At 36.1% G+C, this 18,175-nt stretch overlaps 1 protein-coding gene across 1 annotated transcript in view; it reads right to left on the reverse strand.

The window, feature by feature from the left end:
• LOC115449276 (facilitated trehalose transporter Tret1) overlaps positions 1-14,367 on the reverse strand; it is a 92,974-nt gene extending 78,607 nt beyond the window's left edge. Inside the window, exon 1 of the mRNA XM_030177051.2 lies at positions 14,185-14,367. The gene's annotated coding sequence lies outside the window, so the exon portion shown is untranslated. The remainder of the gene's footprint in view (positions 1-14,184) is intronic.
• Between the last annotated feature and the right edge of the window lie 3,808 nt (positions 14,368-18,175).

Here is an 18,175-nt window from a genome sequence, read left to right on the forward strand (position 1 = left end):
ACATCAAGAGAAAATAATGCCCTAAAATCCAACAACATTTCGATATCTGAATACGAACTTTCACCTTTATAATATGGTATTATGTTCTCCCTGATAAGAAGGCAAGGTTTTGCGACATCCCGCGATATCGCAGCCGCCGAGCCGTCTGCCAAACCGATAACCCACTTCAACACGCGGATTGACAACTGACTCATGCGCTATATATAACAACCAATTACGACCAGTATATCTTGACCTTTTGTTTCGCGCATGGGCTGGCGCAACCGCAGTCGTTTCGGCTAAAGATAAGTAAATAGAATGGTAATGCCAGTCTTGATAGACAAGACTGGGGTAGTACCTCATTGTATTAACGACAGTGTTGTTCAGTACTTACAAAAAATTCGCAAACTTATGCTTAGTTAAAACACAAATTTACTCGATCAGCTGTAAGTCAAAACCCGCCATCTTGCCTCTTAATAAGATTTAAACTAGGAACTGGTGAAGTTTTTGACAGCTATTTAAGCAATTCTTAAACACCTCTTAACGCTAAAACAAGTTAATTAGTCTAAATATGTTTAAGCAGTAAAAAAATTCGGAGACCCCAACACCCATCTTTCTAATTACTTTACATAAATATTTTTGTAGTTCTACTGATGTTTTGGCCTGATATCGAAGGACATTACTCGACTTTAGTTAAACTAATTGCATATATGAATCAGTAAAAACTTTTGACGGTAAGCATTTCTTTCGATTGGTCAAAATAATTTCAGAGATTAAGTCTTCAAACGAAATATTAATCTTTTTAAAACAATATAGAGAAGAATATATTATAACATCTAGTTAGTCATTATATTACAACTGCACCTACAATCTAATGTACTTTTTGTATTTACACATACATACTTGTGCCATTTATCACCACAGGGGTAGACAGAAGTGCAACTCGTGCACCCACTTTCCGTCTTGGTTTCTCTACATAAATAAGGGGCGAGTCTATCGCCATATCGAGCAAATTTCAGATTCCCGGCTGATACTCAGTAGTAAAACCCAATATCACTTTGCCCTCCCCGGGAACCGAACCCGAGACCTCACCACTGACGTTGTACCGGAATACAACTACGTCAACGAAGCAGCTTTAAGAATAAGAAAGATATGAAAAAAGGACTGGGTACTTGAAAAATGTAGAATTCATTGAAATTTAGTCTTTAATTACACATCGTGAAAGTTTTAAATGCTGTATCACGAGCGATAGACACAAATTAGATCACATTACGAGCAATAAAAATAACTTCATTTTAAACCGTTTACAAATAATATTATCTTTTAAATAATATCTTTTTATGACTTAATGACAAGTTCTTTTCTTTTAAAAGGACCACCTAAGAACAATTTCATTCGACGCTTAACACAATTTTAGATTTCAGCTTTATAATTTCTAAAATAGAGTTTTATTTTCCATAACATTTATTATAAACGTATCATCCATAAGAATAGACTCGTAATTGAGACAGGCAGGAATTATACAAAATTTATAGCTCTTATTCCACTTGAATAAGGTCGAAATTAAGTTAGTAATATTTAGAATTCCGTGTGGTCTCTTTTTTGTGATGAAGTTATTATAGTTAGATTTAATGGTGTTTTTATGTTCCCAAATTATTTGTTTTTACCCGACTGCGCTATAACAAAGGAATGTATTTTTTTGTATTTTTTCGGAAGTTGTCATCGCTTTGACGCATTGACTTTAATATTAAAATAATTAACCTCCATCACAAAAAGAGTGTTATAATTTATTCCTTTTGTACCATCGTAGCTACTTCACAAATTTAATCGAATTGAATTCTCTTTCAAAGCAAAATTTATCAAATTAATTAAGTTTTTTCAATTATGAACGCGAAATTAATCCAATTTATTAATCTGCTAAGGGACAAACGGGTATCACTTGATTAAAATTAATTGGTTGTTATTCCAAAATACAATAAAAATACCGCTGAAAAGTGCGCGCAATTCTTGTCACTGTTGCCTACCGGTCGAGAGTGAAGGCGTAAATATATAGCCACATAACTTCGATTGTTTATTTTTAAAACTCCGAAGCGAGACATCCCATCATAGTAATAAACCACGCGTCATAAAATACTAAAAGTTCTCACTAACATATTAATTAAATTAGAGAACGCAAGGCGTGAGATTCAATTTTCTTACTTAAACACCGTGAAATTTCAGTGAAAGTAACAACTTCTATCCACAAGGCCGGCAAAGACAGGGCGACTAGCGACCATAAGGGATAGCGACCGTTACTTTGACAATATTATAAAGCTTGTAATAGTATTTTTTTTCTTTTTTGTATCTTTTATTGGCTACACTCGTATGCATAGACATTCCGTGTTAATTTTCATATTAATCAGTAATAAAGCTCGCTTCCGTTTCCTTCAATACCGATAACAGGGATTTTGCTTGGAGGCAAAAATAGACAAAGCAAAGATTAACTTCCATTTAAACTACTACAAAGACATATACTAATTATTGATTAATTATATTAGCCCTGTATTATACTGTCCTACTGTTGGGCTCGGGCCTCTTCTACTACTGAGAGGGATTAGGCCTTAGTCCACCACGCTGTAGTGCGGATTGGTAGACTTCAAACACCCTCGAAAATGTCTATAGAGAATTTCTCTGGTATGCAGGTCTCACACGATGTTTTCCTTCACCGTTCAAGTACGCGATAATTCAAAAAGGTCAAAGGTGGGTGCCTTCGGGATTTGAACCTGCGGAAATTCGTCTCGGCAGTCCGTTTCACAACCAACTAGACTATCGCTGCTTCAATTATTGATTATATGGGATTTATTACCATCAGAATACAACTTAGTATCGTTACAAAATACAATTTAGTAACGATGGGGTTATTTTTCACGTATGTTAAATGTGAAGCGTCGCGTCGGGTTCAGTAATTTGTGTAACGGCTCACGGATCCAGTTTTTGTCTCCGTCGGACAAACGGAAACCGCGTTAATGTAATTATATCACTTTTTGTAACCCCCGGACCCTGGTATTTTAAGTGGTTTTTAAAGAAGAAAGTAATTTTAAAAAAATCTTCATGGGAAGTTCACAATCTTATACATATGTTGGTTTTGTATCAAATACGAAAATATTCTAGAACGTATTGACACGTCCATGATTTACTCTTGGAACCAGTAATGGACACTATTCGATTATAAATCTTCCTATTTTTATTGATGTCACTAGTAAAATTATTTATTTAAATAATTATACTTACGGTTTTATTTATTTATAAAGTTTTTAAATAAAATAAAAAAAAGTAATAAGTGTTTGTTGCAATCGATCATCATCGATCAATATTATATTTTTAGTTCGTTTGGCCACTAGCAAACATTTTAATGTCGAACGCCAAAATTAAAATTAAATAAAAAAATTGCGCGCGAATTCTGATAGTACAGCCTAAAGCCAACCTCATAATATTTTGATAATACTTACCATATAATTTGTAGAGTAATGTTTTGAAATAATGATTATAAAGAATGCTTAGGATTTGCAATAATCATCACAGTTGATAAATAGACACATACATCATTACGATGATCATCAGTATAGATTAAATATAACAAATTGTTAGCGTCATTATAAGTAATTGCTAACAAATCGCATCATTGGTTTAGTGGCTGATTACATCGACGTTGAATATTATCAGATTTTGGGTTCGATGTTCGATCCTCTGAAAAGGCATAAACTGAAATTAACAGTCTTGCCTATAAACATTCCGTAAAGCTATGCTTAGTTAAACACAAATTTACTCGATCAGCTGTAAGTTAAACCCGCCTTCTTGCATCTTAATAAGGTTTAAACTAGGAACCGGTGATGTTTTTGACAGCTATTTAAGAAATTCTTAACCACCTCTTAACACTAAAACAAGTTTATAAGTAAGACTGAAAATGCTCTCCTCGCGAGTGCCAGTAACATCTCTACCCACCCCTTATCGAGTACCAGCGTGAGCTTTTCCGTTACATCGTACCGAGAAATAATAAAACGCAATTTCCACGGTGCGATTATTTGCATTCCGCAGTTATCGCAGTAATGTCGGTCACGACTCGGCCGATTTCACGTTATGGTTTCCGTAACGCAAGTTTAATCGTATATCGATGATAGGTTGGTAGATTGCCAGTTTTTTTTTCAGTCTATTGGGGACAAATGCTTAAATGGCCAAAAAATATGGGACTTCTGATTTTTACCCGGGACAAATACGAAACCAAATTATTTTGTGACATTTTTTTGTGTTTAATACTTTTCCGAGTATCGAATCTGTTTTAACATATTTGTAACAGTCAATACAATTATAATCATAATTAAAAACAGGTATGTATCAACTCGCTTTTTATTAATATATTTAAAACCGAGTCGTATTGATATGTATGCGAAAATGCGAACGTTGCGTACTTGTCAATCGTAGATCGATCGATTTACGGTACAGAGTATGTCCCGCCATTTTAAAATATGTCTAAAATACGGGACGTCTGGCAACACTACTGATAAGTTAAGCAGAGATGCAACTTGTACATGACATTACAGCTATTTACATATTAGGAGACAAGAGTGTCGTTATATTTGGCACAAATTGTAATTTAAACCGAATTTTTTATGTTAAAAATAAATTCGGTTGCGTAGTTGTCTTGTGTGCGCAGTGACTATCACGTTGAGGTTTCGGGTTCGAATCCCGGGTTAGGTATAGTCATTTTGGTTTTTTTTACTCAGCCCGGAGTCTGGAAATATAGCCGGTAAATGGCATTAGAGATGCCTGCTATGACATGAGATTCAATAGCTGGTGAAATGTGGGTGAGTTACACATCTGCTTACGCCTAAATAGGGGAATAGGCGTGATGCTATGTATGTAAAAGTAAATTAATAAGTGATTGAATTGATTTTAATTTCCGGTACATATAGATGACATGTGATATTAGGTTTTTTGTTTAGTATCAGCCCGGGGTCTAGAATGTATGCCCGAAATGGCGATAGGCTCGCCACCTATCACGTCATGGAACGGAATACTATACACACTCAAAATACTTTCTCTTCTTACGCTTTTTTCTACCCCCTTAGGGTTAAAAGACGTGATGGGTACTATTTTGTTGTTTTTTGGCCTGAAAAAATGAGTCTTAAGTTCCCAAAAAAACATTGTACGCGTAGCAAGTATAATTCTAATCTCAATATAACTTATTTTGTTATCAATAACATCTCTTTTTGTTCGTATTGTATTCATGCTGTTGAACTCCGTTAGCTATTGTATCACGAGGCGACCTCTGCGAGAAATGAGGTCGCGGGTTCGATTTCCGCGATGTTATGTTTGTCATGTTTTGTTCCTGGTTTAGTCAACAACATGGCCTCGAAGCGTATGGTATTATAGCATTAAACACAGGTACTTATAAATACGGTCTAGCGGTGTAGCTATAGGGAGGTCTTGGGTTCGAGTCTCCGGCAACACTATGTTTACATCAGTTATATTTTTTTATAATATTATTTTATTGCACTTAATATACAAATGTATACAGGCGGACTTAATGCCATAGGCATTCTCTACCAGTCAACCTTAGGGTGGTGCAGAGATAATCATGATAGGTGCATCACGATAGTATGACACTAAGATATATTTTAGGGTTCCGCATTTGAAAAGAAACCCTCTTTATACGCCTGTTTTGGGTAATGCCTGTCATGGGTCTTGGTGTCATGATTTGCTTGGAATGGAAACCCTTGGAAGTTTGTTGTTATAAAGGCTGGTCATACAAAATTTTCTTAATCATCCTTGAAAAATGTTTTGCACCGAATCCATATTAAATAAATATAAATACAAGCAGAAAAATACGTTTGCATACCATATCAGGTAACTATAAATAAACTCTGAAAGGCCTTTGAAGAAAAATTATCTAAATGAAAATCGAAAGCGCGCATCGAGAGCCGTACCACTCCTTAAAGCCTTTGTAAACATGTCCAATTGATATCATAATGTGTGAGACATTTCCGTATTCTAATTCAAAAGATGTATAGCTGCTATAGTCTCATAATTGGTTGTGGAACGGACTGCCGAGACGAATGTCAGCAGGTTCAAACCGAAGGGCAAACGCCGCTAAATTTTCTTAAACTATGTGAATTATAGCTTGCTTTAACGATTAAGGACAACATTATAAGGAAACCTGCATATCTGTGACGTTCTCTATAGGGGTCTGTAAAGTCTACCAATCCGCACTACAGCGTGGTGGACTAAGGTCTAATCCTTCTCAGTAGTAGAGAAGGCCCGTGCCCAGCAGTGGGACAGTATATAATACAGGACTGATATTATTATTTTCAAAAGATACCCTTAATAGTAAAGATCATAGACTCAGGGTGTGCCCAAACACACAGATAAAGTCTTCATTAAACTTAACAAAACCTTAAAAGCGACACCTTCATTACCTAATCGAACCGTAATTAATAACCGATCCAAAACAAACAAATTACCTCCTAATATGTTAATTAGTGGATCGTCTAATGGGCTGTTTGTTTATATTACAGTTTAGTTAAATGTTGTTTACATTAATACAGAAATAAACTGCGGCGGCGACCGTGACGCGCGCAGGAAGAGATTCGGAGAAGGTTTGTTGATTTCGAATTGAAAATACATTGGGTATGAAAAAATTACGTGAATAAACAAAATGAAATATAGTTATATTTATAGTAATTTATATATCATACGCCTATAGTAGGCTTAGAATTGTGAGGTTCTAAGTTAAATTTTGAAACCAGATAGATTTTGTTTAAATTTTTACATTCTAAAATCATGTCCTTATTGCCTAAGATTGAAGTCTGTACCCGATATGACGCTGCTAAAGCATCTCCTATCATCTAAGAATATAAGCTAAGCGAAGTACAAGCGCCCTTATTACACGTCTGCCTAACCTTTTAGAGATAAAATGCGTAAAGCTAATAATATAAGTTAAACATCCAAACTATTCGTATTGAACAACCATGCTACAAGATTCTGTTATTTATGACAATGATAGTACTTTGGTGATAGGTCGATCTGGAAGTCTTTGGGGGAGGTTCATGTTCAGCAGTGGACATGCTGTGGCTGATGATGTTCATATTCCAGTCGAACCGAGTTATGCATTAATTGTTAACAACTAGTCTGCCATCATAACAATAATGCACTAAAACTTGCTGACCGAGGAATCGAACCCGCTTCTTATCTTTGGACCAATGACCGAAATAATTAAAAACAATTGCTCCAATTTGTCACCGGGCAGTAACTAAGTTAAACAATGGCTTTCCATTAGAGACGTGGGTGAGTTCTAACACGTACAGTTTAATTGAACACATTTTCATTATCTCACAGTGTGGGGTGGACACAACACTTTTTCATTCACATTACAGAATTATGGTTTAGTTTTATAACCGTTTTCTAATTCCAACACCCTGAGAGATCCAAATCCATTTATAAAACCCATACAAAATATACCCCAGCTGAGAATCGAACCACACTCCCTAGTCCTATCACTAAACCACAGCGGCGATATACAGCATTTATCCTACCAAATTAATTTTCGTTCACATTAACAGTAAACGATTTGAATGCGCAAGTATAGACAGACATATCAATTAATGATTCCACTCGAACTATTTTAAACACAACAATTAGATAAAACGGCTCTTGTATTAATTACGAGTGTTCGTATCGAACATAATGTAGTACATGACCACTCACCGTCGCGTGCTCGACTTGTGTATTTATAGGTTACCGTCAGGTGGTCATGATACGTAAGGCACGGTTACCCCAGCATAACAGCTCAGTCGCCCCTCACGAAGGCTGGGCGGTAGTAATAACGGCCTTTCTCCGCGAAACCAAAAAAAAAATTGTTCATAATACACTATCATCTTGGGACTACTTGCTTAATGGCTTTCTGCATAAGTTTTCCTAGTGGTAATATTTGTATACGTCCGAATAGCGACTGTACAAGGTGTTATAACCCGCCGTAGCCTACGTGCGTGTGCGCATTCCAGAACAGACTGTGTTTATTCGCTTCCATGCCGGCATAATTGTGTCTACTGGCGAGAGATAATGATCTCTTACCATTAGGTATAGCGGGTTCTCCCTTATGAAGTAGAGAGGGCTATCTTAGGGCTTAAGTTTGTTGATCCAAACCAAAATTCACAGAATATGATTCCTTAAAAAAGCAATTAAATCACTCCAGCCGTTTTCCATAGGAAACATACATATACCCATACATTATTATATACAGTATAAGCTACAGATATACGATTTCAAGTACAAATTATATTTCGTCTCTAGAAAGAAAGATTTTTCACAACACATACTTAGTTTAATTTTCAATACTCGACTATAATATTCTAATACAAGACAAAGCCGGTTAAATTAGTGGTCCAGAAAAAAGTCATTAGCATGATTGATGTTCTCAACTGATTATTACAATCAGTCGGCATGTCAAGCCTGATGGACGTGTTGCATGTCATTACACGTTGATGATACGACGGACAATACTTACACAATACTTGTACACATGAAAATGTAATTAGTTGGTACCTATATAGCTTTTAGTTGAAAGTAGGTAAATTCTGATAGTGATACTAGAGAAATGGGGCATAGCTGGCTTTAAATGGCGTAAACGGCTATTTACGGATATTCATCGACCCTAGTAAACTACTTTAATACAGTAGAGACCTCAGCCTTGTACTTACCAAATTGAACGAAACTTTGCACCGGTATTGTTTAGGTATTACCACAGCGAGCCGGGTAGAGGAACGGTCTCCACATACCACTACTTATAGCCCACTGTTACAAAACATTTGTACATTCAAGTTCTTTTATTTATATAGCTACTTGTGGTTTTCAATTTGTGAATTATAGTTTGCTTTACTGGTGAAAGAAAACAACGTGAGGCAATCTGAGTACCTTAGAATTTTACTACAAGAATTTTAAGGGTATCTAAAATCTACCAATCCGCACTAGGCCGGCGTGGTGGGCTAAGACCTAATCCCTCTCAGTAGTAGAGAAGGCCCGTGCAGTAGTGAGACAGTATATAATACAGGGCCGATATTATTAATACTAGGTGAAAATACCACTTGATGTAAATTACGTAAATTTTTCACATTCAATTGTATTTTAATTCTCAAATAACCAAATTACGAATAAATATACAAGTTAAAGGTACATTTCCGAATTACCAGCGGACAGTTAAACTAACCGCGCCATATAGAGTTACGTTAACTAACGCCGCTGTTTGGTTTGCATTTGACAGTTAGAGAAAGTCTGGGAACCGATATTTGGTAACCGTGTAGTTATCTTAAATCGCAATTTACAAAGGAACGCCGAGTTGGTTTAGTGACAGCGCGCTCTGAAAGCCGTGTGGCGTTGGGTTCCAATATTACTAGACATAATTAATTTATTTGACATGATGATAAGACAGAAATGTGGCAGAAAATGCTACTCTGCTACACTTAGATGATAACGCCGTGAAATATTCAAATGGTCGACCACTACTAATTAGTCTCACCTCTGTCCAGCCTTTAGATATCATACACAAACACACACACTCACGCTTTTTAACTCCCAAAGGGTAGACAGAGACGTAACTAGTGCAACCACTTTTCCGCTGTGTGTATTCCGTCCCGTGATGTGATGGGGGCCAAGCCTATCGCCATATCGCGCACAAATTTCAGACTCCGGGTTGATTCTGAGCAAAACCAAATATCACTATACACTGCGTACGTACTTACAATTACATCACTGAGGCAGTCGAGATACCATGTATGTAAAAATACATCGGAATCTTATTGGTCTAAATTGTGAAACCGCAGCGTTTATGCGGTTTACAATGCTTCAAATAACGGAACTAATAAGCATGTGTCATTTAATATTATATTATACTATGGGACTTCTGATGTCACTAGTGCAGTGTGATGCAGTGCAAAGTCCTGATCTTACTGTTCACGGCCAGTGACCTCACTTAACACGTTAATTCGCTTGTTCCTATCTCGTCCATAAAAGAAAAAGATCGCCTCTTTTGACGTACACTGTACTTTATTTTGTCAAACGTCTGTGTTATAATATTGCTCAACCTTTGTTGATCCGATAGTTTCCATCAGTGTGCGTTTCACGTTAACTTGGTATCAGGCACGTAACATTTCCTAAAAGCTCATTACGCGAACCGCTCCGATATCGGAACCATTGAAGATAAGATAGTCTTTACACAGATAACACCAATTAATGAACTGTTTATACTCTAGCGAGGGGACCTGACTTTGTATTTATTCGTAGTGGAAGTTCACGCTTTGATACTAACGGGTTAGGCAGAAGAATAGTCCTCGGATTTTTTTTAACATTTTCTTCATATTTATATATGTTCAAGTATCTAAAAATATGAACTAAATAACTGACTAATTTTAGTTTTAAATAGAAATTGAACTCAGAACCTTATGGTATGATTCGTTACCACCAAACCAATTCGGCAAGTTACAGTTTAAAATTGGTATCAACATACTGCCAAGAGCCGAATAATTTGGTCACAGAATTGAATGCAATTTTCACCGATGTATAGGTAGTCGTTTAAATTAAAATATAGGACATTTTATCCCGGTAAAATATAAAACGGGACGTTAATCCCGGAAAAAAAAATCTTGCGGGCGGAGCTGTAATCAAAAGCTACTTTATAATATAGTAAAGATAACTATAGTTTAATAGAGGTAGTTACATAGAATAATTACCATATTAGATTGCGCATTCCTTCAGATATCGGATTAGTTCCGACGTGGCAGAAATATAATACATACACAGCTAGGTAACGCGATAGACAAATCTATTATTAAGTGCACAGTACAAAGAAATTACAAGTTACAATATATTTGTTTACTTTAGCCGCCAAGTTCAAGTCGTATTCCGATTTCAAGGACATTGTAGCACAATTAATTACTAAGTTATGATTTTATATTATGATTGCATCGAAGGCTTAGTCATATTGCAGACGCGGTACTACCACCGCTATGAAGGTTCCAATCCCGGGCGCTATGCTGTAAAACCGAACAGCTGAACATCGGGACGTAATGTGGCTTTCGAGATCCTTGTAGTTTGCCATGAACGATTAGCATTTTGATGTTGAAGATTGTAGTTTGTTAGCAGAAGAAAGGATCGGTTAAAGTGGTACGTTTTTTTAATCAATATCAGCGTGGAGTCTGGAATGTGTTCGCCTCTATCATATCATGTGACGGAAAACATAAGCAAGTGGGTGCCCTGGTTGCACCTCTGCCTATCTGTTCGTGGATAAAGAAATGATATGCATGTGCGTATTTTTGTGTTTTATATTAATAGCTTGTGCCCGCGGATTTACGTCAAAATTCGTTCCCAGAATAAATAGTTTGAAGCAGTCATTGACAATGTAGCTTCACATAAGTGCCATTCTAAGAAACAGATCAATAACTCCAGAGATTACCGCGTTTAAATAACCCAAAACTTTCCCTTATAGTATCATAAACTACTAAACATTAAATATCTGAGTTAAATTCTTAAAGATCAACTTTTCATACTGGTACAAAGATACTCCACTCCACCTGATAGAGTGGCGTAAAATTAGAGTATTCAAGAGATGATTATACCACGTCAATTATACTGGTAAACCTTAGTAGAAGATGTCCGTGCCCAGCGGTGGAACTGTATTTTACAGGGCTAATATTATTATCATACTGGTGGTATCGCCGTTTGGGTACCACCACAAAGACTATTTCTACCGTCATGTAACAGTATCGAAGGACATCGTTCAGCGTAATTACTGAACATTATGAGACTTAACATGTTGTGTCTCAAGGTAACGAGCACATCGGAGTTTTTTTTTATTGCTTTGAATGACGAGACGAGCTTGCCGTTGGCTTAATAGTAAGCGATTCGACCGCCCATAAACAGTAGAAACTCCATCCAACACCTTAAATTACAAAATATTGTTTGGTATTCCACTGCGCTCGCCATCCTGAGACATGAGATGTTAAGTCTTATTATGACCAGTAGATACACTGGATACAATGTCCTTCAAACCGGAACACAACAGTTACTTCACACTGCTGCTTAGCGGCATAAATAGACATTTATACTTAGTAATTCAAAGCTCTGTATCGTGTTTCTACTGTTTACGGTCCTATCGCTTACCATCAGGTGAAGAGCATGTGTGATTCGTGATTTGAAATATCTATCAATTGTTCCCGCCTGTTCGAATCTTTGAGAATGAATTTTATTGTAATCATTCAGTTCCCACCGCGGTGACATCACGCTGAGACAACACATAATATTATTGTTCGGAGCATTCATTAGTGTAAGTAAACACAATCAGCCTTGGGTGTCGAGAAACTAATTGTGCAGGCGAATGAGTTTTATACTCTTGCGGTTGTTACTGCGAGAGATAGACAGAGTCTTATATCTCTTTTACGTTAAATTTTTAACCTGTGCATGCTGCGTCAACGTTTTAATAATTGTTAGTTAGTTTTTATATTTAAGAAGTATTAGTATAAACAATTGTTGGTGGCCAAATAAAAAAATCTCTTGTCGGTCGCTTATATTTGGAGTATTCTGTACTTAATATCAGGTAAGCTAGATTTGTACTAGGGCAAAGCTAGTGGTAAATGGTTATTGCTAAATTGAACATTTTTGCGAACAATTGTTTTTATTGAATCTAAGATTTTGTTTTGTCCTGTCTATGTCTAATAACTAATTCGACTGGAACCTGGTATTCAAATGTGTTCAGATACTTTACAGCCGAACCAATGAAAATATACCTCATTCCTTTAACTTCGAAGGGGTAGGTAGAGGTTAAACCTTACGCCTGTGCCTTTATTGTCGCTTGTGTCTACCGTCCTATGATGTGATAAAAGGCGACTCAGGACTCAAACCCAAGATCTTAGTGCGATGGTCGTACTGCGTACGCAACACAACTACATCACCGGGGATGACAAGTTATTCGATTATATTTATTCTTATCAATGGAATGCCATAATTTCTTCTTGCGTATGAAATTGATTTGTTAGCATTAATTATCGAGCTATACAATTAATCGGTTACGTGAGATACCACACTATATTATCGGGGATTTCCTGTGATTCACTGAGGTTATGCACCGAATGCCGATTTCGTGGTCATCACGAGAATCCGGCGAAAGTCACACATTTGTATTTTTTTTTTGTGGGTACTAAGTAACGGTATTTAAATATATTTCATAAATGTATGCAAACACAATATTTATTTAAGTTATATAGATTTTTTTTAAGTTCAATACGCTATATTGCATTTAAATTATCTACATCCATTTAAACCCATTTTTAAATGTCTTTTGTATATACTAATTTGCATAATAATATTTCCACACGAATTACAGTAATTAATTAAAAATATTTTTTAGTTTATTCATTATTTTCCGCATTCTGAATTTAAATCTATAAATACGATTTCCAGAAAAACATCCAAATTGAATAAACAAATTTCATTCGATTAAAAAGTCTAAAATTTTTATATAATGTACAGCTCAGTTCGATCCATTAGACTAAACCTAAACAGATGTCAATAGTAACATATATGTCAAACACATCGCACTGTTTTACTACTCGACTATCGTAGGCGAGCGATATCTCTACAGTAGAGCGGCGTTAAATATTTGTTTATCTCATTTTTATCTTGTATTTTAATAAAGGGATTCAGCTGCATGAAATTATTGTTTTTGTATTCCTTAAATTGACTACGTATAATCACATTTTAAGCCCTAAACGCTATGGGAATTTGTAATTAAACGCCTTAAAAAATATCTTGTCTCATTCTACAATCAACGAGGTAATCTACGGAAATGTAACATAAAAACAAATTCAGTAACATCAAAATCAAAAAAATATAAACAAAATAATTCCACGTGTGGCTTTGACAAATACGAAACAATTTTTATACAAATCGAAAATATGCGTAACTAAACAAAAACAAATCCCTAAAGCACGAATACCGAGTTGAAGCCGCGGATCTGCATGCGATAGAGCCATCACATGCGCCAGCGCAGATCGCACTAAACGTAAACACACGCGTTAAACTTACGTTTCAAGTGAAAACATTAAATTTTTACGATTCAATTCTAGTTTAATTACAAGCCCTAGGGCTTATGTTTGAATCTATGTACTAAATAAAAATACTTACCACGTAATATGATGTATGTGTTTCATTAATCACTAATAACTGTCACTGTTTTAAAGTGCACCTTTGCATAACAATCCGAAAACTATCGAATTAACTCGTTCGCGGTCGCTTCAGCGATAGTGTGTCTGCCTCGAGCAGAGATCATCGACTGACTGGCGCGCGCGCGGCGGCTGGCGGCCACTCCTGCGCCGGCGGCCGATGTAACTGCCCTATGCGGAGATTATCAACACGCACCAAACAAAAATGAACCCTATCATAAATGCTCAAAGTCTGTCGTTTCTTAAGCGCGGTGCACACAGATGTGTATCTGTGTTAGTAAGTCGAACACATGTATTTGTCATTTGTATGAATGAAAAAAAATAAACTGTGCACATAGAGCTTTCTGTTGCGCGCCTTTCGTTTCGTTCATCATAACCTTAATTAATGTTTTGAAGCGTTTTATATGTCGTAAGTCATCACGGCGCGGATCAAAACGGATTTGTTTACGTTACGATGTTCAAAATTTTGAATTTCGAACGAAATTTCCTCATTTTATCCGCATGTGCATTTATTGTTTATTTTCCGCACATTGTATTTTTAGTCCTCTAAATTCATATAATTAAATTAGAATGCGTTACGGAATGGAACGACAATACGCATTATGACTCAATGTTTACGAGGACTGTGTTTTCAAGGATTTGTGCCGAAGATAATGTCATTCTTAGAAAACTAACGTTTAACGCACACGGCTATAAAATCGCAGCTATAAACGTTCCTAATATAGAACATTAAGAAAACATTTCTGATAGAGATAGCTGAGCGTACGGATCGCTAGCATTTGTGATAGAGTTAAATCCGCATAAAATCGGACACCGACTAAATCGTACGATCTCCGATCCGATACCGACAAAAATCGGTCATCTGCGCACCACGTAACTGTACACTGTATTTAACTAATAATTAGTGGTGTTTCCTTCGCGTTCTAATGCTATCAGTTATTCTAGACTTATTGTGAGAAAGTTTCAGTGAAAGTCCCATCGAAATTAGTGCAGCCTTTCTCGCTTAATGTCTTGCAATAAATGCCGCAATGAACCATATTAATTTGTTATTAGGGGACCGGATATATGTAACTAACAAACTACCTAAATATTAGTAAGAAGTAAAATTAGTTTGCAAGAGATAATCTAAAATTGGTCTATTCTGAAAATTCTATCAGGAAGGTAATCCCTGAGTATAGGATACTTTTTAGCCTAAATATTTTAAGGAGGCGGATCCGCGGCAAAATCTAGTATCTAATATATTGACTGCCTCGGTGCATATTTTTACTGCATGCGTGGTCCTGCAGCGGTTTGAGATCCTGGGTTCGAATCCCGGGTCGGGCAAAGTTATATTGGGTTTTTCTGCACAGTATCAACCCAGAGCCTAAAATTTGTGCCCGATATGGCGATAGGCTCAACTCCTATCACATCATGGGACGGAACACACTTGGTTAAAAGTAGGTGCCTTGGTTGCGCCTCTGCATACCCCTTCGGGGATAAATGCGTGATGGTATGTGTGTGTGTATGTAATATATTGACTATGAAATTGCTGATACTATGTGTTCGGGCGCTCTGTGCGTTAGTGGCGAAGCGTCCATACAACTTGATTCCTATCGGCTTCCCTTTTAGGTTTACTTTTGTCTAGTTTTCTGTTAAATCGGCCGCGATATGTTAACTGAGGATTTTTTCTTGCATAGGATTACCTTTTAAAAAATTCTACCCTTCGCTACGCCTGTGCCTCCTCATAGTATTATTTGTGAATACGGATATCGGAAATCTATATAACATTGAATCCTAAGTTGTTGTCAAGCGCTCGATAAAACAAGTCAGACTCTTCCTGTAACTTGCGAATGCTGCACTGACCCTACACACGAATCTGATAAAGAAGCCATTAATAATACTTCAATTTACACCTTCATAAATTTGGACAATTATATGGTAAATAATTTGTGAGTAATAGAGCAAAAATATGACGAAGTCGTGCGGTATCATTGATCAATGATCGGTTAGGGTCTGTCGGCTCGGTTTGACGATGACGCGTCATAATGCTATAACGGGTTTGACATACTAGTTTTACCCGCGGCGTTGCGCGTGCCTGTCATACTAAGTAGCCTTTTGTTAAACCATATTTTGGATAAACTTACTGTTGCGATTAAAAATTCTTAAATGTAATTTTGATACTAAGTTTTTCTCACGGCTTTCCTCCGTTTAATACCTCACTTAGATTAAAGATCCTTCTGAGCACTTAATTTACCGGCATAAAAAGATCTGTAACTGTGGTTATTTGCACTGCGCACCTCCCTACTATTTTCTTAATTTAAACCCTATATATAACCTAGCCTTGGTATCGAACCCAGAATCTTACAGTTCTCAGTCTAAACAACCACTAAACTAACGAGGTGATTCAATATCGATGATTTTAAGAAAGATTTGAAACGGATTTTCCCTTGTTTAAATAAGAAAGGTCTTCCCCCGCATTCTGGGTCGATATACTTCAGATACCTCCGAAGTTTTGTGACCTCTCCGGTATGCGGGTTTTCTCATCATGTTTTCCTTCACCGTTAAACCGAGCGGTAAATACATCTCGATTCGTATATTTCATAATAATTAAGTATTAATGAATATTGAATACTCAATTAGCTCTCTTTTTCGTCGGTTAATAAAATTTTATGGGAAATTTCAGCCAATTATATATTTTTATCGGTTACATTAAATTAATATATCAGTGTATAATTTACATGTGGTGTAATAACAACACAAAATATAATCCGATTACATAAATTGAGAATCTCCAATATTTAGTAGAGTTGCTAAGTGTGTAAAAAATATTTAATTTCATAGGAAACTGATACAATTTGTTTTTTTTGTGTATGAACGAACTTAACATTTATTTTTAATTAAATAGAGAATTTTTGGAATAAAAAATCAACAATATTCTTCAGCATTACTTATTATTATAATTAAATACACTTTTTCTAATCAATGTTTTGCTAAAATCTTCCGTCAAGATTAGAATATGAAACTAGGTTAATTACTGATAAGAGTATTTTGTGCCATATAATTAGAAACTACACAAATACGCAGAGGTCTGTGCGGATAATTGTAATGTTTTAACTGCAAATAAAATGGTCACGAAAAAGCGATGTTCCGAGACCAATTCTAAATCAATTATAAGCTCTACCAATTGGTACTTGCACCATGACAATTATAAAAAACGGTTTGAAGAAATCAGTTTACTTTTTAAGTAAAGTATGTTACCTATCTGAGTTTAAACAAAAGAAATTCGGCGAACTTAAAATTAAAACGGTTCCGCAACAAAGAAGTATGAACAAAATAATACTTTTAAATAAAGAATTCGAGAAAATCACATATTTACCGCAAAGCGTTAATTGGTAATATGGTTTATTTTGCTTATATCCGTCCCGTGATATGATATGCAAGCTTATCAACATATCATTATTATCTCTCCCATATAAGTATTGTTTACTGTCAGGGGAATCTAATTCAAGTCTCCAAGGCTCGTATGTTACAATTAGATAAACAAGGGGAATTAAAAGGTATTAGATAAAATATCTAACCCATACGATAAGAGTGATAGTGTCCAGTAACATGGCCTTGTAGAAGTCCACGTTTATATCTAATGCTGATTTATAGGATCATAAAGACAATGGGACTTACCCGGGATATCATACCCACGCGGTGTAGACATTAAACCCAGAAATCAACGGAAAACAAATCTGCGACCCCATCTAAAAGCCAAAATTTTGATATCGGACCTGTATTATATACTGTCCCACTGCTGGGCACGGATCTCCTCTACTACTGAGAGGGATTAGGCCTCAGTCCACCACGCTGGCCTAGTGGAGATTGGCAGAGATGAAAATTCTTAGAGAATTTCTCAGGTATGCAGGTTTCCTCACGATGTTTTCCTTCACCGTTAAAGCAAGCGATAATTCACAAAAAATACACACATA

Source organism: Manduca sexta, chromosome 5 (assembly GCF_014839805.1).
Source record: "Manduca sexta isolate Smith_Timp_Sample1 chromosome 5, JHU_Msex_v1.0, whole genome shotgun sequence".
Classification (NCBI taxonomy): Eukaryota; Metazoa; Arthropoda; class Insecta; order Lepidoptera; family Sphingidae; genus Manduca; species Manduca sexta.